Here is a 14,780-nt window from a genome sequence, read left to right on the forward strand (position 1 = left end):
CTTCAACAGGATCAATGCATGCAAAGCTCTTGGTCCTGATAACATTTCTGGGCATGTACTGATAGATTGTGCAGTGGAACTCACTGATGTCTTTACAGACATTTTCAACATCTCGCTTAGTCTGGCTGTTTTTCTCACCTGCTTCAAAGCTTCCATTATCATTTCAGTCCCGAAGATGCCGTCTCCAATCTGCTTCAATGACTACCATCCAGTTGCACTTACCCCTATTCTCATTAAGTGCTTTGAACGGCTAGTCATGCACCACATCAAGTCTGCTCTCCCCCCTCCCTGGACCCCTTCCAGTTTGCATATCATTCCAACCGCTCGACCGATGATGCCATTGCCACTACCCTCCACTCAACACTTACACATTTGGAAAAAAAAGACTCATTCATCAGAATGCTGTTCATAGAATTCAGTTCAGCATTCAACACAATCATCCCTTAACTGCTCAATCACAAACTGGTCCAGCTGGGGCTCAGCACTTCGCTGTGCAACTGGATGTGGGACGTTCTGACTGGTAGACCTCAGGCAGTACAGGTCAGCACCAACACATCCAGCACCATCACACTGAACAATGGGGCCCCCCAAGAATGTGTGCTGAGCCCCCTCCTCTTCACTCTGCTGACCCAGTTTCCCCCCGCAAACTGAGAAGAGCCAGAGCCCTGGTCCCTATCATGTAGATTTAAACAGAGAGAGTGTGTCTGAACCCCGAACATTATCAGGAAGGCTATTCCAGAGTTTGAGAGCAAATGTGAAAAAGCTCTACCTCCTTTAGTGGACTTTGCTATCCTAAGAACTACCAAAGGTCCAGCGTTTTGTGACCTTAGGGAGCGTGATGGATTGTAACGTGGTAGAAGGCTAGTTAGGTACGCAGGAGCTAAACCATTTAGGGCATTATAGGTAAGTAATGATAATTTGTAACTGATACGGAACTTAATAGGTAGCCAGTGCAGAGACTGTAAAATTGGGGTAATATGATCATATTTCCTTGACCTGGTAAGGACTCTAGCTGCTGCATTTTGGACTACCTGTAACTTGTTTATTGAAGCAGGACAACCACCTAGAAGTGCATTACAATAGTCCAGTCTAGAGGTCATAAATGCATGAACTAGCTTTTCTGCATCAGAAACAGATAACATGTTTCGTAGCTTGCAATGTTTCTAAGATGGAAGAATGCAGTTTTTGTAACATGGGAAACATGATTTTCAAAAGACAAGTTGCTGTCTAATAGAACACTCAGATTTTTGACTGTAGAGGAAGTAACAGTACATCCGTCTAGTTATAGATTGTAATCTACAAGATTCTGTGTAGTGTTTTTTGGTCTCATAATTAATATCTCTGTCTTATCTGAATTTAATTGGAGAAATTTATTTGTCATCCAATCTTTTACATTTTTAACGCACTCTGTTAGCTTAGATAATTTAGAAGTTTCATCTGGTCTCGTTGAGATATATAGCGGAGTATCATCAGCATAGCAGAGGAAGCTAATTCCGTATTTTCTAATAATATTAACAAGGGGCAACATGTATATTGAAAATAGAAGGGGACCTAGGACGGATCCTTGTGGCACTTCATATTTTACTGATGATAAATGAGATGACTCCCCATTTAAGTAAACAAAATGGTAGCGATCGGACAGGTAGGATCTAAACCATCTTAGAGCCTGCCCTTGAATACCTGTATAGTTTTGTAATCGATCTATGAGTATGTCATGATCTATGGTGTCGAACGCAGCACTAAGATCAAGTAAGACTAGAAATGAGATGCAGCCTTGATCTGACGCAAGAAGCAGGTCATTTGTAATTTTAACAAGTGCAGTTTCTGTGCTATGGTGGGGCCTGAAACCTGAAATTCTTCATACAGATCATTTTTGTGCAGGAAGGTGCTCAATTGAGCAGACACAACTTTTTCTAAAATTTTAGACATAAATGGAAGATTTGAAATAGGCCTATAATTTGCCAGTTCACTAGGATCTAGTTTTGGTTTCTTAATAAGAGGCTTAATAACCGCCAGCTTGAATGGTTTTGGGACGTAACCTAAAGATAACGATGACTTAATGATATTGAGAAGCGGTTCTTCGGCTACAGGTAACAACTCTTTCAGTAATTTAGTGGGTACAGGATCTAATAAACATGTTGTTGGTTTAGATACAGTGATAAGTTTATTTAGCTCTTCCTGTCCTATATTTGTAAAGCACTGCAGTTTATCTTTGGGTGCGATGGATGAAACTGAAGTGTTAGATGCTGTAGAATCTACATTCGCTATTGCATTTCTAATGTTATCTATTTTATCAGTGTAAGGGAAACAGGTCAATTTTGCTCAAAGGGAATTATTTAAGATTTTAAAGGGAATTTGAACAGAATCACTGTTTCACGGCTGATCACTGAGACGCCCTGTGAGTATAGTGAAAACACTGTCAATTAGCACAGTAACAAGATAAGTAGTTTAAGACATTAACTTGTAAGCACAAAACCACAAGATACTTCTCTTTTCAATATGAATAAGGCTTTATTAGATAAATCTAAGACATATAAACTAATCTAACACATGAACGCACGGACTCACACATTCACACAAGTTGCAGGAAGATCGAAAGTTAGGGAAAGATGAGTTTAAGAGAATGGAAATGTTGAATCCCAAGCTTACAGCAATACATTAAATTGCACAGACATGAATAACCATCAATCACTTAATTAACCCTCGCATTGAGTTCCTCAATGAGGTTAAAATTATATTAGATACACCAGTACAAATGTCTGTAGGTACATTGCCTGTGTAAAGGTGTCCCTTTGTTGTCGTTGAAACTGATTGGCTGGAAGTTCAGTAGTCGTTGAAGTGACGTCTTGGGAAGCCCGTTGTTGGGCGTTGGCTGAAGATGCAGAGTTGTGTGGCTAGTTGAAGTTGAACTCGACGTTACAAAACTTAACTCAGAACACGAAACTCTCAAACGGAAAAGAAAAGAAGTAAAGTTTGACGAGACTAGGTGGTGTTTCTTCTCATCGTGGCCAAGTAGCAGCAAGCGTGCAGGCCGAAGCACGCTGGAACCGCGCTCAAAGTGATGACTAAAAGCATGGCTAAAAGCTAAAGCTAGGAAGCAAAGCTTCAACCTAAAAGCTCAAAAGCAGGCATGACTAATAGCATAAGCATAGCTGAACACTAAAAGCAGACATGACTAATAGCAGAAGCATAGCTAAAAACTAAAAGGTGGCATGACTGATAGCAAAAGCAAGGCTAGAAATAAAAGCAGGCATGACTAATAGCAGAAGCCATAGCTAAAAACTAAAAGCCAGATTTTATGGTGTCCTGAGTATTTAAACTGGCCTGTTGGCCACACCTCAAATGATGTCTTGACCAATCAGATATTGTCTTGGCTCGGGGGTATCATAAATCATATGTTATATTACCAAGCATGTGGTCCGAATTTTCCCGCTCTTGCAGGGTCTAATTTTGGACATGATTCCAAGAATATGATATATTTGACAAATAACTGATGGTCAGGACTATTTCAAGCAAGCAGATTCGATTACATAGATACTAGACATGAATATGTATCCTTAAGCTATCCCATAGTTATTAAAAGACATACACAATAAGCAGTGTTGGGGAGTAACTAGTTACATGTAACGGCGTTACGTAATTTAATTACAAAATGAATGTAACAGTAATCAGTTACAGTTACTAAGAAAAAATGAGTAATTAAATTACAGTTACTTATGAAAATTGTAACGATTACAAAGAGGATTACATTTGAATATTTACACACATCCACATACAGCTTATTTCTTTCCCAAATTGCACTAAGACATATGGCCCATAATCTCCGAGACGCGGAAAACACATTCGTAGAATCCAGTCATAAAAATGGAATTCAGCCTATAACGCGGACGCAATATGCCACATTTTGGACGAATAAATCCAAAGTAGGTAAGTACACTTGAATCAAAACCCGATATGGACTGATGTCTGTGAATATTAAGCCGCAAAAAGACTGAATATGAATCCTGCACGTTCTGCGTGTCTGTGGAAATCAGGCGCTGACTGGACATCGGGAGAACCGGGACTATTCCCGGTGGCCTGGCAGAAGATTTGGCCTTCTACTTTAATATTGTTATTGTATAATTGCAGGCCGAGTATACTAAAGCGATTATTTCCAAATCCGCCATTCAATAATTAAATCTCTAATAAATCATGAATCGGTTAGTCGTGACTGGCAATGGTTGGGCTCGCGCGCTCTCCGCGCCTCCGCCGAACGGTTTGGATCAGACTCCGAGTAATCAATGCGAGAGAGAGAGAGACCGGAGTTAACTGTGTAAGCGCACAGCTGGAGCAGAGAAGCCACACTTCTGTTCAGGGTTTCAGGTGCAGGTCAGTTTCATCTGTAAATATGCTAATGTAGTTTTGTCTTTGTTTACTTAGTCAAGCAGCAGCAGTACATTGCTCGCAATCACTCAAAATACTGTATAAACGACGTCATTATTATCTTTTGTAATGTTACAGTAGTAAGTTAGCAGACAAATCATCATATTTTATCATAGGTTTAGGGGGAGCTAGTGGATACAAAAACACAACCCTTAGGAAAATTAATGTAGCCTATGGTATATGGCACTAACCCTGGTTTAACTATGGAATTTGTAGTAAAAATAAATACAAGTGGTAATTCATTTGCCTTCAGTATTAAAGTCATGAGAGAGATGGATGGATAATGGAAGTGAAGGTGCAGTTCAGGAGAGAACTCTTAATTACGTTGCATGTCCCCAACCTAAGGAGTTAAATCTTTTTCATGTCAGGTCCAAAAAAAAAAATAGTGTTGTCCATGTTTCAGAATGGGTTGTGGGTGTATGAGTGTGAGATTTCCCAGCCTATTTTTTTCCCCAGTCCGCCCCTCATGGAAATTAATCTCTAGAACAGTCACTTCATGAGCATTTTTTACTTATTTTGAGAAACTATCATCATATCATATACAAAGAGACAGCAGTGTTTCAGAAAGACACCAATGTTTCAGGAGTTTAGTACACAAAATAGGACACATGCTTATTAGATAACCGTATTTGAGTTGATGTATATGCTTTTATTTTTTTATTAACTATTTTTCCCCAAACCATTGTTAAATGCAGTTAGATGCCTGTAGTTATGCAAAGATTTGGTTTCAAAAACAGTATCTATAAACTATTTCTTTTGATTTTAAATCTGCTTTGAACTTCAGATCAATCTCTAAGTAAAGTCTGATTGTGTGGTGGATGTGTTCAAATGTGATCATCTTAATTTAAGTGATGAAGGATGGTGAAAGTCTGACAGTATTGAGCACTACTGTTAAGGTTAAAGCTGCATGGTGTAAAATGGTTGAAGATGATTAACAGTTGCAAATTAACATTCATTAGAAATTTATAAAAGTAATCAAAATGTACTCAAAAGTAATTAGTTACATTACTTTATTAAAGTAATTAAAAAAGTTACACTACTATTACATTTTAAATAGGGTAACTTGTAATCTGTAACCTATTACATTTCCAAAGTAACCTTCCCAACACTGACAATAAGTGATTATAACATGATAGTCAAATGTGTGGGTTACATATAAATGAATATGGAGTTAAGCGATGGACTGATATTCATTTAGAAGTCATTTTGGAGTTCATTTTGGTCCATATATATGTACAAAAGACACTTTCTTTGTCATTATCTGACAAAGATTTCCGTGGAGACCAGAGGTTCAAAGGCCCTCCCCCCTTAGGAATTTCAGTCTGGTTCTGCTAGGTGGGGGAAGTGTTTCAGGAAGTGTCTAACTCTCATGGGTTTACATGTGATGTCCGACCTTGCATCTCACTTACGAACAACAAATTTGACAATCTCTTCTGCGAATTAAAATTGTCAATAATTGTTCTAGTGGTGTTAATGTTGAAAGCTGTTCTGTGAAAGCATTGGTTGGTTGGTTGGTTATCTTGCTTGGGACTTGTGGCACAGAATGTTTTATAACTTCCTGTTGCCTTACTGAGGAATTCGGCTCGTGTTTCAGCCACAGCCCTGATCGACTCTTTAATTTGTCTGGTTCGAGTCATTTCTGCTACATCAGTGAAGAAATTCATAAAGTCATTACTATTAAATGTTGGTGGAATATTTGAATCAGGTAGCGTCTGGTAATTGGTTAATTTAGCCACTGTGCTAAATAAAAACCTTGGATTGTTTTGGTTATTTTCTATGAGTTTGTGCATATGCTCTGCCCTAGCAGTTTTTAGAGCCTGTCTATAGCTTGACATTTTTCCATGCAATTCTAAAAACATCCAAGTTAGTTTTTCTCCATTTGCGTTCTAGACTACGAGTCACTTTCTTGAGAGAGTGAGTATTACTGTTATACCATGGCACAGTACGTTTCAATTTGATGGGGGCAACAGCTTCTAATGTATTAGAGAAAATAGTGCCCATGTTGTCAGTCATTTCATCTAATTCATGTGTATTTTTGGGTACAAATAGCAGTTGAGATAGATCAGGTAGGTTATTTGCGAATCTGTCTTTGGTGACTGGAACAATAGTTCTGCCCAGACGGTAGCGCTGAGACATATAGTTAATATCAGTGATACGCAGCATGCACGATACAAGGAAATGGTCTGTAACATCATCACTTTGAGGTACGATATCTATAGCAGTAAGATCAATTCCATGCAATATAATTAAATCTAGTGTATGATTAAAATGATGAGTGGGCCTGGTGACATTTTGCTTGACTCCAAAATAGTTTATTAGGTCAGTAAACGCAAGTCCTAGTGCATCATTTGTATTATCAACATGAATAGTAAAATCTCCCATGATTATCGCCTGATCAACTGTAACCAGAAGGTCTGAGAGGAAATCTACAAATTCTTTTAGGAGTTCTGTATATGGCCCTGGTGGTCTATGCACAGTAGCCAGAGCAAGAGATACATTAGATTTCTTTTGCATGTCTGACAGTGTAACATCAAGCAGAAGTATTTCAAATGAGTTAAACCTGTATCCTGTTTTCTGGGTAGCATTGAGAATAACACTATATATTGTTGCAACACCTCCGCCACGACCAGTCTGACGGGGCTCATGCTTATAACAGTAGTTTGGTGGAGTGGACTCATTTAGACCAAAATAAACATTTGGTTTTAGCCAGGTTTCAGTCAAGCAGAGTACATCAAAACTATCATCTGTGATAATTTCATTTACAATAACTGCTTTGGGTGTGAGTGATCTAATATTTATGAGCCCAAACTTTAAAAATTGTTTTTGTTCATTTACTTTAAATGTTTCTGGTTTAATCACGATAATATTTTTTCTAGATCGTACATAAAATTTATATTTTGACCTCACTATTCGGGGAACAGACACAGTCTTAATAGATTTTACAGCGCACATACTTTTATCATTTAAGCGGGTGTAGGACAAAATTCATCATAATAGTTATTTGAGAATTGTCTTACTAGTCACATGAAGCGAAGTGTCCTGGAGATGTTGTCAGAGAGCAGCTCCGCTCCGCCTCTGCTGGGGTGCTGGCCATCAGCGCGAAACAGCCTAGGACGCTCCCAGAAAAGATTCCAGTTATTAACAAATAGCAGTTTCTGTTCTTTACACCATGACAACAACCATTCATTTAAAGCAAAAAGTCTACTGAACCTTTCGTGTCCTCGTCGATACGTGGGCAGTGGTCCTGACACGATGATCATCGCCGCGGGCGTCGTGCTGCGAACCGTCTCAATCAGGCTCCTGAAGTCCCTCTTCAGCGTCTTCGTCTGCCGCAGCGTGGTGTCGTTAACCCCGGCGTGAAGCAAGACTGCTCTGGGGCTCTCGTCGGCCTTCAGGATCGTGGGTATCTGCGCAGAAACATCGAGAACACAAGCACCAGTGAAACAATGAGTGTGCACTACGGGCTAATGTAGCACGGACGTGTCGGACGATGGAGTCTCCGATGATCACAGCGTCGTGTCCCGTCTTGCGTAGGGGAGCGAAGCGGTTCCGGGTGGAGATCTCGAAAATCGGAGGGGGAGAAGTCGTCGCCCAGGGCCTGGCTTGCGTGCTCCGCTGTGGATGCTCCCAGGGTCCGTGGTGTCCTGGCGCCGGAGTGAAGACTTCTGGGAAGATCGCGTCCTGGGTGCACCGGGCCTGTGCAGGGAAACACACGGAGTAGACGTGGTGGGACTGTTAACAGCATGCTGTATACTTACCCCGGACTTGTGAGCGTCAGCCCGGGATGATTCCGCTCACTCAGCTGGGCCTGCCTCACCTCCAGGTCACGAATCTGCTTCTCCATGGCCTTGAGCTCGAGCTGCACCTGCAATCAAAGGGAGACATTCATCCGCCATTAAAGCAAGTAACAGTGAGTACCGCAATGGTAATGTGTGTGAATAGAGTATTAGCAATGTAAGAGCGTTAAGCAACAACCACACTTGCTGATGCTAACGGGCTATAAGCTAATAGCGGACCCAAGAGATCAAAATAAAAATAGTGATAATGAGGCGCTCTGATTGTTTTTGTTGTAGAATATAATATAAACGGAAACAATGGTGTATAAAATTGATTTTTAAGATAAAAATAGTTGATAAAAAGAATATAGTGACGGAGCTCAAATGCAATACAGACACCAACAACAAACATGATTGTGACAGTTCGGTCACAGGGGGTTCAGGAGGTTGGCATGGGGCAGGTAATGAGGGAGCATGGAACCAAGGTGGAGTGGATGGAGGGAGGAGCCAAGCAGGAGCCCGGAGCAGGAGAAGCCAGATGGTCATCCAGAAACCAACCAGGATGATGACCCACGGTGGAGTCGACGGCGGGAGGAGCCATGGTGGAGTAGGAGTCGACAACACCAGGGGGTTGAACCAGAGCGTGAGACTGAGGGTGAGCCGAAGGGCTGTCAGGCACCAGCAGAGATGGAGCAGAGGAACTGACTGGTCTAGGAGGAGGCAGGAGAGGGAGGCTGGGAGGTAACACAGGAGATTCAGGGTTGGACTGAACCAGTGGAGATACAGGAGATTCAGGGCTGGACAGAACCAGCGGAGACACAGGAGATTCAGGGCTGGACAGAACCAGTGGAGACACAGGAGATTCAGGGCTGGATGGAACCTCACTCACTCAGGCTGGTGTAATAGAAAGTACAGAGCAAGCGGTCTGGGAAGTTGGTAAGGCACGCCAGATCGATAAAGTCCCTGGTGTGGTCCTCCAGTGAACGGTCCAGTTGCTCCAGGCTCAGGAGTCGGACTGCCAGGATAGCCATTCATGGAGAGGGAGAAAACAAAACAAAAAAGTAAAATCACCGCTAATCACAGTTTTTGAGTCCGCTATTCTGTAAGTGCTGGTGTGTAAAACAAGGCGCACGACGAAGGAGAGATATATAAAGAGTTATTTTAATGCTCACGGAGAAAAATTAAGTCAATTAGAATCACGCACTTCCTGGGGGTCGGGCGTACTGCAGACTCAAACTGAGCTTGATGACGTAGATGTCACGTGAGCAACCTGTAAGTCTTCTAAACGTTGTGCCAAGAGAAATCTGAATCACCCACCGAATCTTGCAGAGAAGGCTAGCGTGAACATGCCTCCACGTCCACCCGATAGCCTCATTGACAGTAAAAGATTGCCTGCGAGCTTCTCCTCTTGTCCATATGGTAATTTCTCTACTGTGCGACAGAGAGTCGCTGGTTATGACACAATTGTTAGCCTATTTTTTACAAAAACTGCTTTTACAGGACCATAACGTAAGATACAAGGTAATGGAGCCTTTTATACATTTTCGTGTTTCTTTAGAAATAATTAATGGACAAATGGAGTCTTTAAACGCCTCAGGTGTAAAATTATTCGCTGTCAAAGTGACGCCAAAATGAATGGGAGTCAATGGAATGCTAACAGCAGGTGGGGGTCCGCTAGCCAATGGCGGTGCCCAGGGGTGCTTCAAAAAAATATGAAACCCTGCCCCCCTGCAAAATAAGGATTTTGGAGGTGCCGGATCTGGATCCGGCTTGTTCCGGCACATATTATACCCTGGCCTACTTGATAACTTTGATTACACATCATTACAACAACACTTACCATATTATTGCAGACAATGCTGTATATCGCACACCCAGCCTTGACTTGAGTGGAAAAGTTAAATCATCCGTGGCTTGTTTCCACATGAGCAGAGGTGTTTTTTTCGAGTCTAACTTGCAAATGCCAGAGCACTGATTCGTCAAACCTGCTTTCCTGCAATCTATGTTCTTCTGACTATTTTGTAGTTAGTAACGAATTTACTTAGGGGAAATTTATCTGAGTAAAAGTATACATTTTAATTAGGAAATGTAGTGGAGTAAAAGTAAAAGTTGCCTGAAATGTAAAAACTCAAGTAAAGTACAGATACTCCCAAATAATATTTAAGTAGCCTTCTGTAACGAAGTGTTTTTACTTTGTTACATTACAACACTGCTATTTATCATATCATACGTCTATCCACATTCCCTTGCTTAATTTTTATATAGCATATCTTTACATATACTGTTTATTTTCTTTTTGTCTAATGTGTATTGTTTTTGTATATTTAATTTTAAAATACTTGTTTTTATTTTGTTATCTGTGTCTTGTCACTTGTCATCCTGTCTGTGCACTGAAAGCTTCTGTCACCAAGACAAATTACTTGTTTGTAAGTACAATAAATCTCTTTCTTTCTGATTTCTAATGGTAGCAATGCTAGTGTTCAGGATTTTTTTTCTTATTAATGTAATAAATGGATCAAATTGGTCTTTTTTATTTTGAGTGTCACAGCTGTCCTATGATGGCGCTGTGGTCCACTCTCATGCTCTCTATCTCTTTCGCCTCTTTCTGTTTGTCACTGCTTTTGAATATTCCCTCTCCACCAAAATGGGTGAAATTGTGCAGAACACAAGACCTGTGCAATGATTAACCTGATGGATTGTACAACGAGATGAGTCATATACTGTTGCTGATGGAAATTCTTCTACATTTTCCATCTCCCTTAAGCCTTTAGCTCACCCCATGAAACTGACACAATACTCTGTCAAGATTTGTTGCCACAGAGTGAAATCAAGGTGGAGGGATATTTTATTTTTATTGCTGTGAGAACAGATGCAGGTTGGATTAAAGTGCTTTAGGTTCTAAATAAAATTTTCTCTATGGTTTAGATACTTGGATGATTGTCAAAACCAAATCAAATTTTAGTCTATAATCTGATTAGAGTTTATTTTTAACAACCACAGTGAGAAAGAATCTGGTTTTGCAAGACGTAACAGAGATATTAGAAGTTTTTTAAAATAGTCATTTTCAGCATAATTTAATTTCAGATCACTTTAGTGAGAAAGTGTGTGTGTGTGTTTGTGTATATATTAAAAAAGAGAGAATTAAATATGACATTTTAATATATGGCATTTATGTGGCCAGTCTATATTATGAATACTTGTTGTATTCAATATGATACACAGTAAAATTTCTTAGAAAAAAAAATGTAAAAGAGAGAAAAAAAGAAGATTTAGGGAGATTCAATACATTTTGAATAATTTACTGCCATTGTGTAAATAATTTGTAATCATGCAATCCATAGAAAGTAACTGTAATCTGATTAATGATCTTTTTAAAACATGTAATCTCATTACAAGTACAACATTTTTTGGAATCTGATTACATAATCCAGATTACCCATCACTATATATGTGCAAAAAAAAAAAAGTCTTTAGAGTCTTTATTGTTCGTCTCATTGCCAGAAAATAAACGTGACACCATTTGTAATATAATGATGTAACATTCCAGCAATCTATGCAATGTAGTCTTTTAGTCTGAGCTGTAATGTTTTTTTTTTTTAAATTCAACTCTTCATGTTTGATGTCTTCCTGTGAAGTGCAAACCTAAACACTCTGCCTGAGATGTTTGATGTGCCAAATTTGAGCCCCACTGGCTCAGGAAGATTTACTGACAGCCACCCTATTATTCCAGACATGATTCCATTCTAGATGACAAATTACAGGCCATCAAACTACATCAAAGAACACAGATATCCACATCTTAGCAGCGGAAGTGGGTGGTTTTGCTTTTATATATCTCTGTTGCTTGAAGAAGCATCTGTAATGTGTTACACTGCTGTACACAGATGTTGCTTAAGGGGGTCATATGATGCGATTTAATTGTTTCCTTTCTCTTTGGAGTGTTACAAGCTCTTGGTGCATAAAGAAGATATGTAAAGTTGCAAAGACTAAAGTCTCAAATCCAAAGAGATATTCTTCATAAAATTTAAAAGTCAACCACACCCTCCTAAAACGGCTCATTCTAAAATGCCCCCACGTCTACATCACGATGTAGGAAGATTTGCATAATGAAGCCCAAATGTTCACACTAAGAAAGATGGCATAACTTCTCGGTGTTGCCGCCGCCGCCGCCATGTTGTGGAGACTCTGTATGTTTCGTTGTAAAAGCGAAAAACAACTTTGTTTGCTCTTTTAAAAGATGACACAACTAGAAATTAGTGGTGAAGTTGTATTTACAACACTGTTCCAGAACAGTTCAACTCAAATATTCAGATGTGTGCAGTGCATTTTATGGGAGACTGTTTGCTAATCCTGAGAGTGAGTAAACTACAATACCTCACAGCCTGTAAGTAAGTTTATATATTTAAAGGATTTGCCACTGAGGATTCAAACACAAGTTTTGAGCTGTGCAGAGTAGCGCTTGTTGTTTGACCCAACTGGATGCAACAAATTCCTCATTTATAATGGGTCTTAATGTTTTTGACTCTGCGCTCCGGGACACATGGCATCACAGTATAGTAAAGGGTGTAACATTTCCATCACATGCTTGAGGTATTCGGCCAATCACAATGCACTGGATAGCTGGCCAAACAGAGTAGAGCTCACTTTTCAGAATGATGTCTCTATAAACAGGGTGCGATTTGTGAAAAAAACAGAGAGGGGGGGGGGTGTTTTGAAACATTTTAATTCATAAATATAAATCATGAGAACATGAACTATATGACGTCATGCGCTAATTAGTATGTTTATGACATAAGTGCGTCGTTTTGTATTGCCTCCCTATGCTCACATACTGCAATTTAATTTAGCCTTTTAATTTAATTCTTAAACTGTTTTTATTACTATATTTTAAGGTTTCTGTTGTCAGACAACGGAATGAATATTACAATGACTGAAACGCGGTCCATTAAGACTACACAACCAGCTCTCAAACATTAATCTGGACTAATGAAATCAAATATACATATACGATAAAGTCAGTGGTTGTGTTTTGACTGATGTCGGCTATACTTGCTTGTAAAATAGAGTTAGAAGCAACAGAATATCTTTTTTTTTTTTTTGAAAGTGCTGTTCCTCTCTGCGCTCGCTGAACAAAGCAGATACAGAGAGAGAGACTCGCGCTGGGAAAGAGAGACCTTGCGCTCGTACGGCAGCACCAGAGAGTCTCAGAAACTAAATAATGATTGTCCAAAATGTCGCTAGATCAAACTGGGTGGCGTCTGTACTTCCCGGTCAGAGAGCACCTGTCCATCAAAAGCTCACTATCCAATCAGAGTAGATCACTTTTAAGCCCGCCCCCATGAGAGGTTTGTGTCAAAACACCAAATGAAAAACTGCGAATCGTAAGCGAAATCTGTGGCAATGAATTCAGAATCCACGATTAGCGAAAACAAATCTTTGAAAAACATTAACAAAGAATGAAGTATATTTGAAGAGCCTGTTAAATTTGTGCGACTGAGTTCATTTCGTTTTCATTGTTTTTTTCTTCTGTTGTAATGGCATATTTTTGATATTTTCTGAAAAAGTTACGTTCAGTTTTATAAGGTTTCGTTCATTGTTATTGAAACTAATGTAATTCCATACAAATCGCACCTTGTCTATAAAAATCGACACGTTACAGAAAGGTGGGGCATAGAGGAGAAACAATAATGTATAGTATGTGGAAAATAATGTGTTTTTCGAAACTTAAACCCATTTCATTACACCAAATACACATAATATAATACATAATAATGTTCTTTTTAGCAACATCATATGACCACTTTTAAGACATGGTGCAAAAATAAGCACTTGAACTTTGAATAATTGTAATCCAGTTTCACGTTCAACGTTATGTCAGTGACTGACAAATTGGGATCTCACTAGAGAGATAAATCGCCTTCGAGTGTTAACAAAACAAGCCAATTAATGTTGGCGTGCAAGATTTGCATCGCGGGTTTATAAGGAGAGCATGTGCAGTCGCACATTCAGATTTCCGCTTCGGAGCCAAGCCTTGCAGCTTTCTGAGCAGTAGGGATGGCACTCGCGATCGGAGTGAATTTATTGTGCGGATAGTGTAGATCCCACAGCAAAACAAAACAAAAAAATAAATAAAGAAAGAAAACAATATGTACAAGTCTCTTTGTTGGATCATAGACACAACAACAAAACGTACCTCAACAAAAGCTTCTATTGCTTGTTCCCTTAACACCAAACAACCTGACCCTAATCCATGGCAAGTGATGAGCCACATGTACAACTCTGGCAGCCTTTTTATAGTCTTTTATACTCTTTATAGTCTTTTTTATACTTTTTTTTGCTTCAATTTCGATCTCTTTACTTAACATTCTGAATACTTTCGTAAATAATAGCGTAGCCTACTGTAAATGCTCGACGTTAACATAAAATGTCAATGTAAATGCATCACTTTTATATGTATAAATAATATAATAATTTCGTAATTCAAAATAAAATATGAATGAATCCATCTCTGATAATCCCGGGTTGCTATGGTCTTGTTTTTTTTTGTTTACGCATTAAACTCGTGGCCACAAGAAAAACATG

The 14,780-nt window shown here is 39.4% G+C and overlaps 1 pseudogene; it reads left to right on the top strand.

Moving 5' to 3' along the window:
• The first annotated feature begins 8,672 nt into the window (after positions 1 to 8,672).
• Positions 8,673 to 14,780, top strand: part of LOC132154360 (alpha-N-acetylgalactosaminide alpha-2,6-sialyltransferase 3-like) — an 85,582-nt pseudogene continuing 79,474 nt past the window's right edge.

The sequence above is a fragment of the Carassius carassius genome, chromosome 12 (genome assembly GCF_963082965.1).
Source record: "Carassius carassius chromosome 12, fCarCar2.1, whole genome shotgun sequence".
NCBI classification, from domain to species: domain Eukaryota; kingdom Metazoa; phylum Chordata; class Actinopteri; order Cypriniformes; family Cyprinidae; genus Carassius; species Carassius carassius.